This window comes from Lolium rigidum, chromosome 1, assembly GCF_022539505.1.
Source record: "Lolium rigidum isolate FL_2022 chromosome 1, APGP_CSIRO_Lrig_0.1, whole genome shotgun sequence".
Lineage (NCBI taxonomy): Eukaryota > Viridiplantae > Streptophyta > Magnoliopsida > Poales > Poaceae > Lolium > Lolium rigidum.
In genome coordinates this window covers 129,856,851-129,862,636 of record NC_061508.1, presented here as the reverse complement: position 1 = coordinate 129,862,636, position 5,786 = coordinate 129,856,851, and positions in this window count along the sequence as shown.

Sequence of the window (5,786 nt, the reverse complement as noted above, 5' to 3'; positions counted from 1 at the left end):
TTGCGACAAGAAATCCACAACTTCGAACTCCAACCTTTCTATCCTGTAATTTTCTCGTGTTCCAAACTGAACGTCGAGATTGATCTTTCCCAGTGGATAACTTGGCTTCTCTAGCGTGATTCCATGGAAACGTGTGTCAGTTGGTTTTAAATTTGACGGGGATATGTTCATCTTCCTTAGTGTATCTGCATACATAAGGTTTAGACTGCTGCCTCCATCTATGAATACTCGAGATACATCGAATCCTGCGATCACCGCTGGTAAGATAAGTGCTGACTGCCCTGGTCGAGGAACTTGCTGCGGGTGATCCGCTATTGTGAAGCCAATGTCCTGTCCCGACCAATTTAGGTACTCAATCGTTGGTGGAGGCATCTTCTCTGCCATGAACACTTGACGTGAGATTACTTTCTGAGCCCTATTAGACGGCCTAGCTTTCTGAATCATCGAGACCGCGCCATTGGAGTTAGGATCGACATATGGAGGTGGGTGTGGTGCTGCCGCTATTCTAAGCTGGTGTCGATTTTCGTCCGTAATTGCGGGAGGAGGTGGAAGGTGGATCTCACTCCTTGGCCCCTAGGGGTTTCTGTGCATTGCTTGAGCATTAGCTTGCCCTGCAAATCTCAACATTGCTTGAAAATTTCGACAATCCTTCTGTCCTGACTGTCTCTTCCCGTTACTGTCAAGATAAAAATGCATTTGACACGGTCCGTTCATCATATGCTCGGGAGCCACATATGGTCTCTGGAACCTTGGTCCACTATTCTGTCTATTGTTGCGGGAATCATCTCTGTTGTCTCCTCGCTGCTCGCTGCTCCTTTGATAATCATCTCGACTGTTTCCTCCAGTATTTCCTCGGAAGCCAGCCGATATTTGCCCAGGAGCATCATAACTCGAGAACTGCCGAGAGAATCGTCGCCTATTTTGGAAGTTTCGACTGCGGTCCTCCTCTGGTGACCTATGTCGCTTATTATGAACAACATCTTCTCCATCTGCCCACCTGTTTGCTATCTCCATTAATACTGATACAGTTCTTGGGTTTGTTCTTCCCAAGTCTTCGACAAAATCTCCTCGTCGAATTCCTTCCACGAACGCATCTATTGCCCCCTCGTCAGATATGTTCTCTGCCGAGTTTCTAATGATGTTCCACCTATGGATGTATTTTCTCATTGATTCATCATGCTTTTGTCTACACGACCTCAACTCTTCTAGTGATGCGGGTTTTTTGCAAGTAGATCGGAAATTCTTGACGAATACATCCTCAAAACTGTCCCAACTGTCGATGGAACCTGGAGGAAGCTTCTTTATCTAAGATCGTGCGGCTCCGCTCAGGTGTACTTGAATGCTCTGCATGGCTGTTGCTTTGGTTCCCCCTATCAGCTTCACTGTCTCGAGATAATCGACTAGCCAATCCTCGGGATCTTGTAGACCATCAAATTTCTTGAAATTGTCGGGCAACTTAAATCCTGACGGGACTCGAGTTTTTCGAACTCGTCTCGTAAAGCATGGGAGTCCGCACATATATTCTTCGTCAACTTCTGGTGAATGCCGATGTTCCCTTCTATCCTGTCGCGCTCTATCCACCCTAGCCTGAGTCGCTGTCTCTCTAACCCCGCTCGCTCTCGGGGGATCCTGCACTGCTACAGTAGGTCGTGGACTATTTTGCCTTGCAGCTCCTTCGGGAGGTGTACTTGCGAATGCTGCTCCCATGGCTCCACATCCTGCCATGGCCATGTTATACAACGCTTCTCTTGGGTCTCCGGGAGGTGGTCTGGACGCTAGGATGAAAGCTTGCGTTGCCATGTATCCCGCTTCCGGTGTTTTGGGAATGATATTTCCCCTCGTGTTGATTGACATAAAAGACATGTCGAGGTTTTGAACTAAATTTTCTCTGTCTGCCTCAGGTATGTTTTGCAGCCGAGATCTTGCTCTGTTTCGAGCTTCTCTGTGACTATCTCCCGAAGTTCCTGAATGTCGGCTTAAATCCGCCCTTCGCCTACTTGACGCGGAAGCCGCCTCCCTTCTTCTATTCAGGGCAGCTGTCTGTTTTTATAATTCTCTGCTAACACGAGCAAGTCTGTATTTGTAAGCTTGCAATTCTTCTGCAGTAGCAGCTGTGGTCATTGGTTCTGTACCATCCATGGCTCTTGCGGCTCTGTCCCACGCTTCTTGTGGGAGTTGAACCCTTAGGCGCGGTGTAGGCCCAACATACTTAGTGCCTAAACCTCGCCTGAGATCAGCGGGATCGACATATGGGTTTCCCGCATCGTCGAAAGCCTCTGATGTCTCCGGCTCTGATCGGCTTGGTTCTCCAATTGCATAGATCTGATGATATTTTGAACTTTGATATTTTTCGGGATTGGTGACACCATCATATAGATTGGTGAAGACCTTTCCAACAGCAATAGATATATCGATGAAGTTGAAGCTGTCGATGCTGTCTGAGTCGCTGCTTATATCAGAGTCCACAGATGACTCGAAGGACATGTCGCTGAAGATCTTGTCGAGTTTTTCACTTGCCATAGTGTTGATGAAGCGTGGCGACGAAATCTCCTCGTCGCCTGACTCGATTGACGATGTTGAACTCGAAAAATCGGGATCGACTGCTGATAATTGATGTCTACGGGTGCTTCTATTCTTGTAGACAGTGTTGGGCCTCCAAGAGCAGAGGTTTGTAGAACAGCAGCAAGTTTCCCTTAAGTGGATCACCCAAGGTTTATCGAACTCAGGGAGGAAGAGGTCAAAGATATCCCTCTCATGCAACCCCGCAACCACAAAGCAAGAAGTCTCTTGTGTCCCCAACACACCTAATAGGTGCACTAGTTCGGCGAAGAGATAGTGAAATACAGGTGGTATGAATAAATGTGAACAAGTAGCAACGGTGCTGTAAAAGTGCTTGCCGGCGTGCGATTGATGGTAGTAAAATTGCAGGAAGTAAAGATGCAAGAAACAAGAATCAAGCAGACGATAGCGATATTTAGGAACAAGGCCTAGGGATCATACTTTCACTAGTGGACACTCTCAACATTGATCACATAACAGAATAAATAGATAGATGCTAGACTCTACACCCTCTTGTTGGATGATGAACACCACTAATCGTGTAGGATTACACGAACCCTCAATGCCGGAGTTAACAAGCTCCACAATATTCAATGTTCATGTTTAAATAACCTTAGAGTGCATGACAGATCAACATAACCAAACCAAGTACTAACATAGCATGCACACTGTCACCTTCACACTACGAAAGGAGGAATAGATCACATCAATACTATCATAGTAATAGTTAACTTCATAATCTACAAGAGATCACAATCATAGCCCACGCCAAGTACTACACGATGCACACACTGTCACCATTACACCGTGCAGGAGGAATAAACTACTTTAATAACATCACTAGAGTAGTACACAGATATATTGTGATACAAAACACATTGCAATCATAAAGAGATATAAATAAGCACTTCACTATGTCATTCATAACAATGAATAAGTATTCTCGTGAAATATAGCCTAAGAGACCCACACGGTGCACACACTCGTCACCTTTACACACGTGGGACAAGGAGTCTCCGGAGATCACATAAGTAAAACCCACTTGACTAGCACAATGACATCTAGATTACAAGCATCATCATATGAATCTCAATCATGTAAGGCAGCTCATGAGATTATTGTATTGAAGCACATAGGAGAGAGATTAACCACATAGCTACCGGTACAGCCCCGAGCCTCGATGAAGAACTACTCCCTCCTCATGGGATACATCGGGGTTGATGGAGATGGCGGTGGTGTCGATGGAGGAGCCTTCCGGGGGCACTTCCCCGTCCCGGCGGCGTGCCGGAACAGAGACTCCTGTCCCCCAGATCTTGGCTTCGCGATGGCGGCGGCTCTGGAAGGATTCTCATACCGTGGATTTTCCGTCTCGAAGTTTTAGGTCAGGGACCTTTTTATAGGCGAAGAGGCGGAGTCGGAAGGCTGACGGGGCGACGGCACAATAGGCTGGCGCGGCCAGGGCCCAGGCCGCGCCGCCCTATCATCTGGGGCCCACAGGGCTCCCCTCTGGTGGCTCTCGGGTGTTCTGGAAGCTTCGTGGAAAAATAGGATGCTGGGCGTTGATTTCGTCCGATTCCGAGAATATTTCCTTACTAGGATTTCGAAACCAAAAACAAGCAGAAAACAGAGAATCGGCCCTTCGGCATCTCGTCAATAGGTTAGTTCCGGAAAACGCATAAATATGACATAAAGTATGCATAAAACATGTAGATATCATCAATAATGTGGCATGGAACATAAGAAATTATCGATACGTCGGAGACGTATCAGCATCCCCAAGCTTAGTTCCTGCTCGTCCCGAGCAGGTAAACGATAACAAAGATAATTTCTGGAGTGACATGCCATCATAACCTTGATCATACTATTGTAACCATATGAGATGAATGCAGCGATTAAAACAATGGTAATGACATGAGTAAACAAATGAATCATAAAGCAAAGACTTTTCATGAATAGTACTTTCAAGACAAGCATCAATAAGTCTTGCATAAGAGTTAACTCATAAAGCAATAAATCAAAGTAAAGGTATTGAAGAAACACAAAGGAAGATTAAGTTTCAGCGGTTGCTTTCAACTTGTAACATGTGCATCTCATGGATAATTGTCAACATAGAGTAATATAACAAGTGCAATATGCAAGTATGTAGGAATCAATGCACAGTTCACACAAGTGTTTGCTTCTTGAGGTGGAGAGAGATAGGTGAACTGACTCAACATAAAAGTAAAAGAAAGGTCCTTCAAAGAGGAAAGCATCGATTGCTATATTTGTGCTAGAGCTTTGGTTTTGAAAACATATAGAGAGCATAAAAGTAAAATTTTGAGAGGTGTTTGTTGTTGTCAACGAATGGTAGTGGGCTCTCTAACCCCCTGCCGTACAAACCTTCAAAGAGCGGCTCCCATGAATTATTTTTATTTTTGGGTGGCACCCCTTCCAACCTTTCTTTCACAAACCATGGCTAACCGAATCCTCGGTGCCTGCCAACAATCTCATACCATGAAGGAGTGCCTTTTTATTTTAGTTTTATTATGATGACACTCCTCCCCACCTTTGCTTTCTCAAGCCATGGCTAACCGAATCCTTCAAGTGCCGTCCAACAATCACATACCATGGAGGAGTGTCTATTTAGGTTAATTAATTTGGGACTCGGGAATCCCATTGCCGACTCTTTATGCAAAATTATTGGATAAGCGGATGAAGCCACTAGTCCATTGGTGAAAGTTGCCCAACAAGAATGAAAGATAAACACCACATACTTCCTCATGAGCTATAAAACATTGACACAAATCAGAGGTGATAAATTTTGAATTATTTAAAGGTAGCACTCAAGCAATTTACTTTGGAAATGGCGGAGAAATACCATGTAGTAGGTAGGTATGGTGGACACAAATGGCATAGTGGTTGGTGATACGTCTCCGACGTATCGATAATTTATTATGTTCCATGCCACATTATTGATGATATCCACTACAAGAAAAGTTGCCATGGCCGACGAAGTTGAAGTCGCGCCGTGGTTGCTGGTGTACCATGGCCGACGATTTTTGGTCCCTCCGTGGTGCATGTCAAAACTTTTTTTTTATCGTTTTTGAGGCCACCTAGCCCGACGAAAGCGGCCAAAACGTCGCGTATGGTGGCCCGGGACGTGGTGCATCTCGAAATCTCGGGTTCGCCGGCCGAGTCAACGCAAATCCGCACCGCCGAGGGATGTAGGGCCCGGATGGCAGCCTCTC